This window comes from Schistocerca serialis, chromosome 2, assembly GCF_023864345.2.
Source record: "Schistocerca serialis cubense isolate TAMUIC-IGC-003099 chromosome 2, iqSchSeri2.2, whole genome shotgun sequence".
In the NCBI taxonomy this organism is placed as follows: domain Eukaryota; kingdom Metazoa; phylum Arthropoda; class Insecta; order Orthoptera; family Acrididae; genus Schistocerca; species Schistocerca serialis.
The window spans coordinates 1069415468-1069433353 of record NC_064639.1 but is presented as its reverse complement, the minus strand read 5'-3'; positions in this window follow the sequence as shown (position 1 = coordinate 1069433353).

The following is a 17886-nucleotide window of genomic DNA, read 5'->3' as shown; positions in this document are numbered from 1 at the left end:
GAGATTGTAGGTTAGTGTTGAAACGATAAAGAATAAGTAAAGAGAAAGTAGGTTTAGTTGCGTTCAATTTCACTCAAAAGTATAAGCAGAAAAGTTAAATAAAGAAGTTTCACCTTCCCAGTTATTTCAGTCTAAGTTTGTAAGCAAAAATTTTACTAAGAAGTTTCACCTAGAGTAGCCAAAATGTTTGTCTATACTTAGACTCAGTGACGTCACAATCCACACCCCAAATGATATCACCATCATGATGTGACCAGCTCTCCCTCCTTTCTTTGACATCGTCGTGCCCCTCCTCTCCCCTGTACAACCTCTCTTCGTCCATCCTATCTCCACCAAATAGAGCCTAGTATTTTACCTGAAAATTGGGGTACTAACTACCTTCCTCAGCACCTTTAAAGCTTCCCCAGCAATTTCGGCATCCGAACATATTCACCTTTTTTATACTGAGAGAGAAGGAAAGATTGACAGCGTTGAAGACAGGGAAATGTCATAAATACTGGAAGATAGCAGGCAGTAGTTGAGGTACAGAAACAGCGAAGGTGGCAATGACACCGTGAGAGAAAGACAGGGACATAGTAGCTGTGGAACATAGCGCACAGTGACAGAACAGATCCAGGGAAGGAGTGAATGAGGCAGTGCCAGTGGGAGAGGAATGAAGAAAAGGAGAAAGTGGAAATGGATGCGAATTAAGAATGAAGGAAACTCGGGTTGCAAGATAGGAGACACTGACTATTAGGGATACGGTGAGTTGGGTTGAATGAGTGAGTGAGAATGTAAATGTGGTAGTGGATGGGGATGAGAGACTTACAATGATAGAGTAGTGGATGTTAGTGAGTTGCACTTAATGGGGTTTGTGGAGTGAGAGATGAGTTGCATGTTGAAAAGATCGCGGGCATGTTCGCGTACCTAAAGTTTTGGGAAATTTTTTAACGGTGCTGAGGAAGTTAGAATGAGGCAGCTGGTACCTCACTTTTAAATCAATCATTTAAACAGGAGCACATCCTCTTTTTTTTTCTTTTTGTTCTCTGATGAGAGCATTTTTCCGCTGTATCAAGGATGTCCAAAGGATGACATGGAGAAAAAGAAAATCACAATGCCAGAGTTAACATCAGTTATAATAAAACTCTCGAACGACTCGAGGTGTACGGTAATTACACGCCGCTTTTAAAATGGATAATAACAGAAGCTCACTTTTTGCTTTTGAAGGAGCTGTGAATGAAAAAGCAAATTGGACGCAATAGATATTACAAAGTTGAAAATATATATTTGTTCATCCACCCATCCTGAAGACAACTATTCAGTTGGTATCATCATAAAGAATACTGTGTAAAAGTTTGAATTATACTACAATATTCAATCACTGTATTACACAGAGAGGGGTCTAAGGTGTGTTACTGGAGACAGAGCAGACTGCTGTATACCCATTTACTCCACTTGAGCATTGTGTATTGTTGAAAGGTTTGGAGAATGCGAAGAGAATTACGGGTTTGTTACGAGAATTGGATAAATCCCAAATCTGGGAATTAGGATGGCGATTATTCCCATGGCCTTCCTGCAGGAGACAATGCCCCAAGAAAGCGTGGCGTGTCAGAAAAGCACAGAAATTGCTTCTTACGACTCTTTGAGAGTCTATAATAATTTACAATCTGACATTAATGCAAATATGAATGCAGCAGCGATTCCAGAAAAATGAAGTGATCCAATGACACAACAATAACTTGAATGTCCTTAAGACAACGGAAGGCAATAGCTTAAATTGAAAATATTTTCACGATGGGCCTCTGAATTAACAATATTTAAACACTCCCTGTCTTTTCAACATACGATATCTCAGATGACATGTAGCACTATAGTAGTCATCTATAGCTATCATCATTGACAGTTATCTATCAGTATCTATTTCATTTCATGATTTTTCAAGGCTTTTTATCTTTTCATTATGGAAATGTTTCTCAGAAATGCATATCCTCCACAATTATACAGCAAATAATCAATGCACAAAAGTGGTTAAAGTGGCTCTGAGAACTATGGGACGTAACATCGGAGGTCATCAGTGCCCTAGAACTTAGAACTACTTAAACCTAACTAACCTAAGGACATCACACACATCCATGCCCGAGGTAGGATTCGAACCTGCGACCGTAGCAGTCGCGCGGTTCCGGACTTAAGCGCCTAGAACCGCTCGGCTACCGCGGCCGGCTCAATGCACAAATACATTTTGGCATACTTATTGCCTTATTTAAATGTCGTGCGCAAGTGCGATTAAAAAACTCCACTGCTTTAAATGTGGTCATTTGTGTTCGCGCATACCATAATGAAAAAGAGAACCAAAGGACGCTTCTGTCAAGAAGGCGTAAATAACTATTTAAACAACATCTACTAACGCCATTCTGTTGTCATTTATCATGAGCACACTTGTACAAGTATGCTGGTTTATTTATTTATGAACCAGCTATTACTTATATTTAATGTAATTGATCAGAGTGTAACCAAATGTGTATGACATTTTTGTTTTGTTTCAATGTAGTTGTAATATATTAGTTTTGTCCGGAAAGTGGTCATGTTGATGCAAATCATCTCCGTAAAACTTAAGAACGATGCATTTTATGTGGCAGCAGCCTTCAGCCAATTAAACAGTAGACAGTAGTGGAATGCTACGGGAATCAATAGGAGACTGGGTCTTTTCAAGTGAAGAGCTTGAGGTAGTGATTCTGGACACTTTGCGCTGAGTGCTGGAAGAAAGCAGAGCTGCTTATAGTAACGTGCAGTCGTATACGTGATTGATTTTTGATGGTGAAAGGCCACCACAATACTCCAAGTTTTGAAGGGGCTAACTTATGAGGGATCTGAATGTGCTCCAGATTACGACTCTAGCTTTTGCCTCTTATATTGTGGAACGTATGAGTTACTATGCTTTGTATCAATGTGTCAATTAGTGACTCATCATGTTGAACTCTGAACTTTTTTGAGCTGTGCATTGTGATTATAAAACGAACTTAGTTTTCACATAACTTTGACGACTATTCAGTTTGGGAATTTTGCTACCATTCTCGTAACTTCAGTACATTTGATAAGGGTATTTTCTGTCTGCATTTTAACTGAATATCGTAGGATCGCTACCCGTTTATTTGAGACGTCCTTTCTTGAATAAACATACTTCAGCATAATTATCTGATATCTACATCAATCACAGGCGTTAGAATAGAGGCTTTACTATTAAATTCTCCTTCTAATGTTTTTATGGCCCCACTGGACCACTTCAGTCAATCATTTGCTGGTCATATTTTTCAATAGGATTTGTTTCCGGATTTGCCAGTATCTTTTCATTCGATCTGATCTTTTCTGTCGTTCCTCATCCGTAAATACACTTTGTATCGTTTGCCATTTGTCTATTTTGGTTTAAATCTTACTTTTAATTCTTTCAGTTTTTTTTAAACTCTCTGTTTTGTTTTGCAAATCGCCTTGAGTTAATTTTAGCTCTTTCAGATCCTCCCCGTTTTGCTTTATCCATACCAATTTTTACTCCATGTTCCAAAATGTCTCTACAGTTTGTCTTGGCAATCTGATTTTTGGAGTCTTCATTATGTGACCAAAATAATGAGGTCCTTTTTCCGTACAGTTTCTGTAACGGGCTCCAGTCCACAGTACATCACTTCATTTGGCAGTATTCACCACTGCCCATGTTTTGATATTTCTTATTTATGCATGTTCCAGCTGTTTCTCTCACTATTGTTAGCATTTTGTCAGTGCTGTTATTGTGGGTGACTCTGCATAGGGATTCACTTCCTTTTGGCACCTGTGGCTGAACCACTGTCTTATAAGTTTTTGATTGAAAGGCATTGTATTGTACGTAGACCATTACATTTTTGAGCTTTTGTCATTACTTTCGGCAGCAGCCATACAACAGATGTAGACAGAAAGATAAGTATTTGCGCCAGCAGCGTTAACGTACGTGAACTCGCTTGAGGAAGTGACCACAACATATGTTAACATTTTGTCGGATAGAGTGGTAGAGTGTGAGAAAGAAGTGCTTAAGAATAGAGTACATTTTGAATGTGTACTAATTAAAGAAGCTATACAGCATGAACAGAAGTTTAAAAACTTGAGGGCAGAATTAACTTCTTTAGCAGCAAGTCAGCCTATTACTGTACTATGTGGTCCATGGGTTAATTCAAGAACGACGAAGTGTTCTGGAAATGATGGAAATTACCATCCAGCTGATTTTCTTGCTGCAAGCACAGATAGTTTTGTGAGAGGAATGTCAGAAGAGACAAAAATTAAATTTGCGAAGAGACATCTTGATGGTAATGCATATTCATGGACAAATGTAATGTGTGTTTCTGTTACTACCTGTGAAATGTTTGGGAGTTGTTTCCAGAACAAACTTTGGAGTGAAGTGAACCAAACACAACTTCAGAATGAGTTCCTAAATGCGTCAAATTTCAGACACTGAACTGGGTCGACGCGGGACTATGGCGTGCGTGAACTAAAGCATGTAAATTGTCCGCTGGGAGAGTAGACGAAGACTCTCAAGAGACGACTACCGGAATTTTTTCGACGGGATCTTGCCCAAAGTAACAAATTCCCTTGACGGGTTTTTATAGTTTATTAAGAAACTGCCACTGAAATTCAAGCCACATAAATGGAACAGTAGATAGGGAATTTTAATAATCATCAAAATGCTTAATTTTCAGTGGGGAAATGGAAATGAGAATTCTCACCACGGAAGTCGAAACCGGGGTCGCGTATTTGAGGGGCAGGAGTCTCATAAATTGCGACGCCAGAATACGATGCTGGGACATTAGATACAGCCGTCTCTCACGGCCGGCGGTGGAGAAATAAACCGGCGTTGAAAAGGACACATTATATTAAAAATTTTGTCGTTGTCGAAAAAGGTTATAAGAACTAAGAATGAAATGGGGGATATTTTTAAGCAGCGTAACCATAAATAGGGCGCAAGAAACGTAGCAAAATATGTTGAGAGATTCGATAATGAAGATATGAGGCTGAAAAACTTATTTTATGAGAGGGAAATGAATGATGGAATGAATGTTTCTTTGGTGGAAGATTCACTGTTCGAAAGAGAGGTGGATGTGTGTCGGGTATGGATGGAATGTATGATGAAACGTTAATAAGGCACTAGGCAGTAGCAACAATTAGAGCAATGTACGTGAAAGTAATGTAGATGATTTTGTATTGGAGGAAGTAAATGAAACTATCTTTGAAGGCGGCGAAGCTGCAGTCTCATCGTCTGGAGATGAAGTTTGTGGGTTATCGACGGTAGTGTGTGAAGGCATTTGTTAAGGCGGCATAGCAATAGTCTCGTCAGCTAGTAATGAATTTAGTTATGTATCGGTGAATGTTGTTGATTTAATGTTAAAGGCAGATAAGTATGATATTTTAGGTGCTGTTGTTGCGAAGATAGAAGCTACTGATTTAGATACCTCGGAGGAAGGAGTCTGTGCACTTATTTCTGTTCATGCAAGTGAACCGATGGCTCTCAACGAAAACCTGAATTTTTAGTGGATGTTGAAGGATTAATGTGGAAATAGGTTACACGGTATGTTAAAGCATAAGGTAGTGGAGGCGTCTGATATGGGAGAAAGTGTGAAGGAGAAAGGGTTTATTACGGGGTTGGCGGAATTCAGGTGTACAGTGAGTTCTACTATGCAGCGATGCAATACCGACAGTTTATTTGGTGTATCGGCTGAGGTTAACGCAGTTATTGGTAGTTAATTCTACAATGTATCGACAAATGTAACAACTGTTTTAAGTAATGAATCTGATGAGTCATCGGCGGATGTTAATGGAGCTGATTCTGATAAAGTTTGTAGCAATTCGTTGTAAATATGTATTTGTTTACTGGAGAGGAAGTGTTCAGTTGTTTGCTTGGTTGGGAGAATGTTGCATCTATTGATATCTTCGCTTCGGAGGAAGCGAACAGTACATTTGATGCCTAAGCGGATGATGAAATGACCTATTTTGAGGGCGATTTAAATCCTACAGGTGAGATGGAGGTAGCACAGGAGAATCTATGAATTGATAATTAGTTTCAGGGTTGGTCTGATGTAATGTGTAACACCAATATGGAGGAAAAAATAAGAGACGCTGAAAATGATCTTTTGAGGGAACAGTGTTTAGAGAGGGGTGAAATTAAAGATGAGCAGCCTATAAGTGAACTGATCGATGTTAATGTTAAAATAAATTGTGCATCTCTTGAAACTAAAAATGATGTACCATGGGTTGTCACAATTTTTACCACTAAACAGTCGTTGATGAATGAGAAAAGGAGCCTGAATTTGAGCAGGAGAAAAAGCAGAAGAAAGTGAGGTTCAAAAGATACTCTCACTCGCGAGATAAATGTATAAGGTAATAGCGGCCTAGTTGCACCATGTAAAAGAGGAACCGCTTGCGTATATACACCAAGGGTATTCGGAAAGTAACATCGGATCTGCCGCGATGAAGCTTTGCACAGACGTGTCGGGCAGTGTTCTAGCACGCACATCCGTAGCATCGCGTCGCTCTTTTCAGTTCTGAGCGCTCAGTGAGTACGTAAAGATGACTACAAAATAGTGTCTCCCGCCAAGTACGAGGACCTGGTGAGAAACTTCACCTGAAGCAATGCTGCCCACGTAACATTGCTGTCACGCATATTTCGGCGCAGTGCTTAGCCTCTGGCGTCATGAATTTCCGCAGAGGTGGCTGGACAGCGAACCATCTAAGATTCGAAGCCAGCACAACGATCTTGTGTTGTGTTGGTGATGGTGAACTACTATGATCTGGAGAAAGTAAAAAAGTGATATCAAATGAAGGCAAAAGCGCTAAAAACTTTTGATAAGATCGAGCTGACTTGGAAGTTACTCAAAAATTATGTGTTTATGTGCAGATTCAATTAACACGCCGTATATTTTAAAATTTGCGTTAGATTTGGTAAATTAATGCTGATGTCATTCTATATATTAGGAGGTTGATGCAGTTTTACACAGCACACCAAACATTCTTACACTATTTTTATAGCACCCAAGTAGAGCACTCTGTTTATTTATGTTTTATATTTATTTAACAGCAAAGTATGTTGAATTTGGTGCGACGTAATGTGCCAAGATAGCGACCTTAAGTGGAGGTATGTACACGAATTTAGGTGAGCAAATCGACCAAAGAATATTGGTACGATGAGATCAATTTCAGCCTTCGTACTGAAGACAATGCTTCAAGAAAGGGTGGAGTGTCAGACAAGATGAATGATCGTTTCTTACAGCTATCAGGGAGTCTATGATAATTTACAGTCAAATATTCTATAAAACATTCTCGGAATACTTGCAGCATCATTTCAGAGTAAAAACTCGAGCTTTCGACGATTACCTCTATCGCCTTTGTCAGGAGCTACTGAATGTCAGAACTGCTGCTGTGGTTGCCTTCTTGTTGCCTGATTGTTCGGTAATCACGTAATGCTTTCACAGGTGATGTCAACGCCTGTTCTGGTGGTGCTATTGCTCTCATTTTAGCGCAGACATTGAGACAAATATTTCCGGCCTCTCTCTGCATCGATAGCTGGCTTCTATACACCACTAAGATTATATCCGCTGGCACTGTTGAAGATTTTCTCACACAGTCTTACTTCAGCAGGCTCTCATATTGCCACTAGACTCGCATTCTGGAGGACGACGGTTCAATCCCGCGTCTGGCCATCCTGATTTAGGTTTTCCCTGATTTCCCTAAATCGCTCCAGGCATATGCCGGGATGGTTCCTTTGGACAGGGCACAGCCGACTTCCTTTCCCGTCCTTCGCTAACCCGATGAGACCGATGACCTCGCTGTCTGGTCTCCTCCCCCAAAACAACAAACCAATCTTATATTGCAAATTCCCGGTTTTGGTAGCCTGGGACCGAAATTTTGTTTCATCAAACAGTATTTTATGTTTGTGTGTGAGGCTGTGCTCCAGAATTCCAGATTTCTCCAGTTCACGGTTTTTCCTATGCCGCTGATGTTCTTCACTTCGGTCGTAAATGGTGCAGATGTACTTACCGATGTAACTGCTTCCACATTCACAAGGAATATTGTAAATCACAGAAATCCTTAGACCGGGACTGTCCTTCACAGAGCGTAGCATATCCTTTACATTCCTAGGAGGTCGGAAAATAAATCTGATGCCACGTGTTCCCGGGTCACTGCCAATATTGCTGGATGAAGCGCCACAGAAAGGAAGGAATGCAATCGGTGGTTCATTAGGTGAAAGTTCAATTTACGTTTCCTTTTCTTGGGGAAAACTGACTACAATATCATTTGACCCATGATAGTTCTTTTGGATCACATATTTCAGATATTAATTTAGGAATCCAAATGGTCATCATCAGAAACGGATTTTCCTCTGTGTACCATGAACTATGAACCATGAACCTAGCCGTGGGGAGACTTGCGTGGGTCATCAATGCAGATAGCAGTACCATAGGTGCACCCACGACGGAGGGGTATCTGTTGAGGGACCAGACGCCAGTGTGGTTCCTGAAGAGGGGCAGCAGGCTTTCCAGTAGATGCAGGAGCTACAGTCTGGATGACTGACTAATGTGGCCTTAATGTTTTGAACATGGCTGCGATCAGCAACCGTAATCAATTACAATGTCACAAATTTCCAGCCAACCGGTTGCAAATAGAATGTAAAATTCTTTAACTATTTTTCATCGCCAACTAGGGGCGCCTTCTTCAGAAGAAACTGTTACCTTACCTAACAACATCACTGGAAGGTACATTAATAGCAGGTGGGCATTAGAATAAACAATTAATTTTTACAAATGAAATTGCATAAATGAACTCACATGTGGTTAAAAGGAAATTTGAGCGACATCGCTCTGGTCAAAACATTAAAATCACAATTAAAACATTTTCCATCAGAATACATAACAGGTATAGTGAAAATTTTAAAATTATTTATAAATATGCCACTAAGGGCACTACAGTGATATACAACACGAGTGAGTAACAGCGAGTGTGCGAGTGGGCCGTAGCAAATGACGACATGAACATGATACAGCTCGTTCCATCTAGTAGTAGAATTTACAAAGGTTTAACAACATCTGTACAAAATTAATATAATAGTGATTGACAAAATAATAGGATGTAAATAATAAAAGCGAGGGAGAGGAAAACCATATTTAAGGGCGTAACAGGATAGCGGATAATCAACATTAGCTATCAGACATATTTAAGTAACGGCTTCGAGCCAATGAAAAAATTTTTATTCCACAACTGCAGATGTTCATTAAATATGAAGCCATCATTCAGAGAAAGATGTTTGAAGATGTGTAACTCATCCAAATGTTTAGTCTAAAACCCTTTCTTTCACAGTCCAAAATTCCGATGTCATGAATTTCCATAGGTTTTAGTCCTCTGATCAACAGGTGGTCGGCAGAGGTTGAATTATGAATGTTAGAACCATTTTCCCCTAAAATATACTCGTTGTATATATCAGAGAGAACACGACCTAATTAGCCTATGTAATAGGCTTTAAATGTATCATAAACAAAAGTTTGGACCCTGGCTCCTACATACTTAGACTATGTAATGAAAGAGACAGTATTAATAAGAATGTGTGAGAAATTTCTCCACCGTGCTAGTAGATATGATCATAGTATTGCCTGGAAGTGAGCTATCAATGCAGAGACACTGATACATGTTATAAGTGCACAAAACGTGTATTATATACTGCGTATATACTATTATTTGGAGAAGCTGCCGCCAAACCTGTTTACTTTTACATTCCGCTTAGTTGTCGTGGTTTAATACACGTTTTCTTAAGGCTACATCTAATGCATGCTACAGCTGGAGCGATGGCACTACCAACACAGACGTTGACATTATCCACTACAGTATGATGTAATTACCGACCAATCAGAACCCGTCTTAAAAACGCAACCACATGAACAATTTTGACAATCAGTTGTTCCTGATGAGAGCGACGAAGGTACTCAGTAGTTGATGTTTTACTCTGAAATGACGCGGTATTAAGTCGGAGAATGTTTTATACAAGAGTGTCATCGCGAAAGACTTCGTTCTCATACAAACAAATGTTAATGCAAATCTGGATACATCGGCTATCCCAGAAAATATCTTTAAAAGAAAAATATTGATAATTTGTTTAAGTTCCCCACTGTATGTTTCTGTATGAAATTTAGCCCACATTTACCTCCCACTCTACAAAAGTCTACGTATTACCAAAACTATACAACCACAAACTGTTTTCTAACATAAACTCGTATGTAATCTGTGACTAAACAGGACCTAATTCGAACAGTAAGTGATCTGAATGTAACACGTCTTTATATTAACTGCGCACCTGAAGTAAAATAATTATCTAGCCCTATTCAAGAGTTCCACTTACCTCACGTCTTGACAATGTTGTTGTAGATTTCTCGAAAGCACAACAGCAAACGGTGATCAGGCAGCAGCTAAGCTAAATGAAATATCCAGACTATATTCAGACTGTAGCATACCACATGGTGCAATGTGGTAATGTGTAATGATAAACGTTGGGATGGGGAGAGTAACTGCTCCTATGAAATTATATCCCAAGACAACGATTTTAGAATGACGTATGCATTCAGAAAGACAGAGTAAAACTTCATGTGATATTTACACATAACATTGGTCTGAACAATACTGTGATTAAGAAGGTGAACAGTGATTTCAAAAGTGTGTAATATTAACATAAAATTTCTATAAAATTCAAACAACTTAATCACTAGTCCGTTGATATCTTAATGTATGATTCAAGGTAGTGAGCTGGTCTGTCTCTCAGCTCTGAGCAAGTGAGGTGAACAACGTTAACTAGCAACACAGTCAATCTACAAATTAGGTGCACAGTGCACAGTGATGAAATCTTTCTTCATCTAAGAGATACCATCACAAGTTAACACAGCACTACTGAATATTTGCATTACCTGACACACTTCAACTAAGAATGTATCGGACTGCCCAGAGGCAAAGATTTGGCCACGACAAGACGAAAGATTGTTTAATAGACAACGTAACTTGCTCTCTGTCTGACATGCTAATCGATAACATGTAAAAACCAAAATGTCATATCCACCTTACATTTGCAGTGACAAAATAATTTCTTAATCAACCTCTGAACTAACAGTTTTTAACAGCTTCATGTGATTTCAACATACGATATCTCAGATAATAGCATGGCACTCTGCCAGTCATTGCTGAGAGCTCTGTATTTTTTGATTTATTACATTTTTCGTATCTTTACAGTTTGGAAAAGGCTGTCAGAAAATCGTATCCTCCACAATTACACAGCAAATGAATACTGGATGAGTACCTCACATTTTGTCATACATTTGCCGTAACTTACTTAAATCTTGATTGCAAGTGATGTTAAATAACTATCCTAATTTAAAAGTGATCAGTTGTCAGCAAACGCCACAACTGAGAAGATGACCAAAACATGCTTCTGCCAAGAAGGCATAAAAATTGATCAAACAATATATAACGACAATCTGTTGGCACTGATTGTGAGCGCACCTGCACAGCAATGCTGGCTTCTATATTTATGAACAAATTAATGCTTATATTTATAGAAAATAATGTGACTGTAACTGAATGTGCATGACATTTAATTGTTTAATTATTGTTATAATATATTAGAAAAGCAGTCATGTTGATTCAAAACATGTATGTATATCTCAATAACAAACTATTTATGTTTGGTTGAGACGGCCTTCAGCCAATGTAAAAGCAGACAGTAGCAGAACGCTACTGGAGTCAAGTGGAGATTGAGGCTTTTCGAGTGAAGAACTCAAGCGATCGATTCTCGACACTTAATTCCGAGTGCTGGAAGAAGGCAGACCTGCCTGTAGTAATCTGTGTGATTCAGTCATATATGTGATTCCTTCTGGGTGGTGAACGGATGCTACAGTATTTTAACTTTTGAAATGACTGAACTCACGAGAGGTCTCAATGTGCTCCAGTGTGGAACTAGAACTTTTTCCAGTTGTACTGTGGAATTGGGGATAGACAGACTATGAATTATTACGCTTTCTATTGTATGAGTCAGTTTGTGAATTATCATGTTGTTGTGTACATAGTTCCGCGTATTCAGCGCGTACACAAGTTTCCCAATAGAGCGCGCCCCGCTAAGCACAACAGCGCAGGCGCAGCGCTCGTCCGTCTCCGCACTACGAGATGGCGCTGTCTTAGAGACGGACTAAATTCTGCTTCCGCCGATCCGCGTATTAATATGTAATGCAGCCAATGAGATTGCTGCTAACGTAGAACTTTTTCTCCTCGCGGATCACGCTCGCACAGTGATACCTGAACGCCCGAGGTATTATAACGAGTGTACAGACCTCCGATTAGTCAGTCTGCATTAGTCTGAATTAGTGTGCATTTGTCTGCATTAGTCTGTACCAGTCTATAGTCAAGTTTCAATCTGCGCCTAATAAGATTATCATATTCCCGTACTTAGCCATGAAGATAGATGTATAGACACTTTGTCAAATATCAGAGATATGTGAGAATGAGATTAACGTACCAAGACCAAAGGAACTTCAGATTGTCAATTGTAAACAGCAACCAGAATCAAGTTAAGTAATTTCTATGCTTTTTATTATTTTAATAAATGTGTGTGAAAATTAATCAAGTTCTGTTAAAGTTGGTCACCGCCAATCTGCTACTCTAAGCGTTCAAGTGGCATTTCTATCGTCTGACCTAACGGCAGAAGATAAACACGCCACGATAAGACCACGAGACATATTGCTGACACTCGCCTACTTCGCTAGAGTGACAAATCAAATAATCTGATGATGTGTGTACCGAAGGTCTTACAGTACGCACACCACACATGTTAAACTCTGAACTGTTTTGGGCTGGCGAATACTTTGTGTATTGTGATTATGAACTTAACTTAATTTTGGGATGTCTTTGCTGACTAGTTAGTTTGGGGATTTTGCTACCATTCTCATAATGCTCGCTATGTAATCTTACTGCATTTGATAAGGATATTTTGTTTCTGTGTAAGGTGGCTATAATTTCGACCCTTACAAGCACTCATCTACATACTTTGCAGAGATCTACAACCACAATTAGGTATCATTTGATAGGTTGTATATCGTATATATGAATATTTAAAGAAGACTGACATCGTCACGTATGCCTTGTAAATAATTGTTAACGCTTTTGGATTAACGATGACGGAGTGTCTTTATTATAAAAACGGCGTAATGAATGATTGCCTATACTAGTAGAGGTTGGAACGCCAGTGGAGATGAAACGGCAGGCGGAACTCAAGCCCTGGGTGGGAAAAAAGCCCACACAGGTGTGCTAGTGCCAAGACGTACAGTCTGGACAATTGGGCGCGGAAACACGATACAGCGGTGGTTGGCCGGATTGTAGCTAGGCCGGATGGATTATACTTCAGAAACTATGAAAATCTTGGACGCACCTGAGAGGAACGAGGAAGCGTCACCTCGGAAATCATGGAGGCTGGGTTATTTCCGCGGATTTTGACTCATAAGCTTACGATTGTATGAGTATAGGTATTTCCTAGCAAACTGGACGACAAAAGACTAAAATATGGTTGATCGGCGTTCGGAAGATTCTATAGAGAGGGAGACTATGCCGTGGTCTCGAGAAGATGATTCGTTTTCTGAGATACGAGAGAGGGGGAGCCGAGCTGTGCTGGAAGGTCAGCGGTGTAGAGAAGGTGTCTTCCGTTTTTGTGCGCCTGTGTGTGACGGTCACTCGGTATCAGCTTTGTTAGTATAGGCAGAACAGCTGTCTTTGGCTCTCAGGAGAGTTTATAGTTAGAACGGTTATGCACTGTAGTGTTGCGAACTTATACCATTCTGGACTTCGCCTCTGGGCTGGAAGTCGTCGTTGAGTACGCAGCGTTCAGTAATTGAGAACACTTCTTCTGTCTATACTTACGTTGAGACGTTATTTGAACTCCGTCCTTGTGGCTGAGAGTTCGCGTTTCTTGTCTGTAGAACACTAAGAGGAGAAGACAGTATTATAGTGTATTAGTCAGAGGATTGCCTTCTGCAGTTCTACTGTCTGAAAGTGTTTTATTCTGTAGCTGGAGTTCTTCCATCGTCGCAGACGTGTACGAGACCCATCACTTCGACGCACCAGACGCAGTAGAAGCTGATTGCTTCGACTTATTAGGGCTATAAAGCTATAAAGCTGTGATCACGCTAGTTTATTTCCATTGAGGTTTCACATCACCATAGGTTATCTTTCAAAGTAGTGTCTTCTAGTGTTTGGGACGTAGATGATGTCAGTCATTTCGCGTGGCCAAAAACAGGGGCAAAGTTGGGAAATAAATCAGCAGTTTTTGTCAGGAAATATAGACAATTGTAATATAAAGTGTTGTTATTTAATCTACAATAAATGTATAATGAGAAACATCGTTTATCATTTAGTAGTATTAGTAGCCTTAATCATTCATTTATGTTTAGATTGTAATTTATATGTTAAAGAGTGTTAAGAGATCATAAGTTCTGCTTCAGGGGGTAGTCAGACGGTGCAAAATCATAATTTTAGCGTTCGATATTTTCCGTTGCGCACATGGATTTTACACCCACCAGGAGTAATATCTTGTAGCTGTATTTACCTGAATATCAAGGGATCACTTCCTTTTTATTTCAGATGTCTTGCTGATTAAACAATAATCAACATAATTTCTGACGTCTGGACCAATTACAGACGCTTGAATAGAACCCTTATCATTAAATTATTCATGAAACTTTTACGTAGTATCTTTGCATATTTTATTAACTCACAATGCAAGCCAGTGTATGGACTACTTGGCTGTAGGATCACAACTACGGGTTATTATACGCAGTGAATTAGCCGTTGGTCATGAAAGTAAATATGTGCAGCTCATTCCTATGACTAATCGTTTATTCTTTTAGAAACAGAACTGTGCATATCCCAACAATCGAAGCTACAGGGAATAACAGACAAAGTCGCAGCTGGCTTGCTTGTATGGACTGCTGTTTAGAAGGTATCATCCCATGCCGGCAGTGTTTATTATGAGATGAATTCATGATCTTCATCAAGTCGATTTTGTTTATCTGACTGCATATTGCAAATACAATTCAGCTATAAATTTTTATCAACAATAATTGACATCGTTCCAAAGAAGCCTTGGTCTCTGCTCTAAAGGCTAAAAATGGTACTGCGATTGCAGATGTAGTCTGAAATATACGTGGAAGAAGTTACACGATTCCAAAACATTTACAAATAGACTTAGATAAGGAAATTTACAATATCCATCCAAAGAAGCTAACGGAGAAACGTAAATCTATCACTACTTATTATTTCCTACCTTGAACATCAGTTCTGGAACGATTCAACACAACTCTTAAAGAAAATATGGTTAAACATTTTAGTGCCACGGTTCTTTCAAATGGACTGATATGGTGCAAAATCGAGTGTATCAACATACTCACACAAAACATAGAGCAAACAGTATGAGACATGTCGATGTGAAGGATAACAACCTTTGGTCTGCTGCGTATGATAAGGTCAATATGATAGATACACAAAACGCCAGGTTCAAATTTGGCAATTTTGTTGGACTTAGTAAATAGAAGCCAAATTTTGAGAGACTTCACACTCAACTAGACTATCGAGATATTCAAAACTTACATTATACAACCTGTGGGAGGTGGTTTCTGCATCGCAAAACTACGAAAATCCCTTTATCCATCTACATATCGAGACGAAATAAATCACACGAAGAAAGGAAAGAAAGCGTTCGTAAAATGGATGGGTGTTAATAAAACTGACAATTCCTGAATTACTTTCAGAGGGTGTATACCTGTGTTCTGGTTTCTCTCTCTGGAGGAGCAGAGATAAGGACAGTAGCTCAGGCTGGAAACTGGACCAAGTTATCAGGCACCTCATGCAGATGCAAGGAGCTATTTCTCTCCCACTTATCCAGGTCTCTCTCTCTCTCTCTCAGCCAACCATTTAGTGGCTGCACTCAACCCCATAACATGATTTTCGTATGTGTGTGCGATTTTGTGTATGTGTGAGTGTTTGTGTGTTGTGTGTGCGTGCGTGTGTGTGTGTGTGTGAGAGAGAGAGAGAGAGAGAGAGAGAGAGAGAGAGAGAGAGAGAGAGAGAGAGAGAGCGAGAGAGAGAGAGACAGAGAGAGGGAGGGAGGGAGAGAAAAACTTTCACGATCTTTTGAAAGTACTAAGTCCATAATATCTTTCTCAGATATGTCTTACTTATGTACAGATTTTGAACAGCTTTTGATTTTGATCTCCACATAACGTATTGTTACAGATAGATGTCCTGATTTCTTAATCATTTGTCATAATTTCGTGAGTCTAACCTGCTTTTTGTACACTACCAGAGGTGAACTGTTGTCCAGCAGCCAACAGGCAATGGATCGGACGGGGTATTGATTCCTTCGGAGCAGGTAAATCCTTCAGCGAATCTGTTGTGTCCGAGATTTCCCTTGTCGATAAATATCCGTGTTCACATACCGGACGCATCTCCTACGATGAAGCAAGAATGCTGACAGGTGGAAGTATTGTTGCAAGGTTTAAGCTGCAAAACAGTACAGGCTGTTGACGGTATCGAAAGATCGTGACATCAAAATAGTTGCCTATAGAGCCGGCCGCAACACTGAGTATTACAATGGAGGTTTGTACACATTCTCGTTACGTTATTGGTCGCAGATGTGCGAAACAGCCGCGCCAATACCACTCCGTCAAAGCTCCTTTTTCACCGAACGAACTGTAGCCAAATGTCAAAGAGGTCCCATAGTCAGGAAACTCTGAGAAAAATAGGAGTACGCTGTAGGGAAGGACGGGTGATATGCAATATTCACGGAGCCAAAAGGGAATAGCAAGACTGGAAGACCAAGAACGATGCGCTCACATTAATAAGGGTGTAAGATACGGCTGCGGTTTTTCTGCCCCCCTGTTCAGTCTGTACATCGAAGAAGCAATGGCGGAAATAAAAGAAGGGTTCAACAGTGCGACTGAAGCATATAAATAACAAGAATGACGGTTGACTTTACTTTCCTCAATGGAAGTCAAGAAGAATTACCGATTCTATTGAATGTAATGAACAGTCCAATGAGTACACAACATGCATTGAGAATAAACCGGAGAAAACAGGAGTAGTGAGAATTAGCAGAAATGAAAAGACGTTCTGGAAATCTGATACATTGGAAGCAGAATAACTTTGACGGACGAAGAGAACAGGATATAATAATCAGACTATCATAGACCAAGAGTTCATTACTGGCCAACAGAAGTCTACTAGTCTCAAGCATATCCCTTAATGTAAGGAAGAAAGTTCTGAGGTCGTACGATGGGCGTTTTATAACCAATTCAGTACATTTTCTTTCTGAAAACAGGATTGCTTTGTTCAGAATTTCAGTACACCATATCGTACTTACTCTTTTGTCTACAAAACTTTGTCTTTCAACGTATTATCCGTTTGATATGACGACCTTACGCCACCTTACTGGGAGGACCTGTATGTCCGCATGGTACCAAGCTACTAGTAGACGACTGAACCGGCACACTGCTGCATCAATAACCCCCATCATCCACGTATTGCTTCCCGCTGAGTGCGTCCTTCTTTGGGCCGAATATATGTAAATCGAAAGGTGTGAGATCCGGGCTGTTGAATGGATGACGAAGTATAGTCCAATAAAGTTTTGTGTGCTCCTGTCAGGTGCGCAGAGATGTCGGAGGCCTTACGTTGTCATGGTTACTGACAAGGTCGCTTGCACTTTTGTGGCGAACGTGCTGAAGTCTTGTCTTCAATATGCTGCGGGTGGAACACCTGTGTGTTGCCGGATGGCTATCAAGAACCGACAGTCTTGTGCGGTCTTTTGTGATGACGACAGAGGTCTCG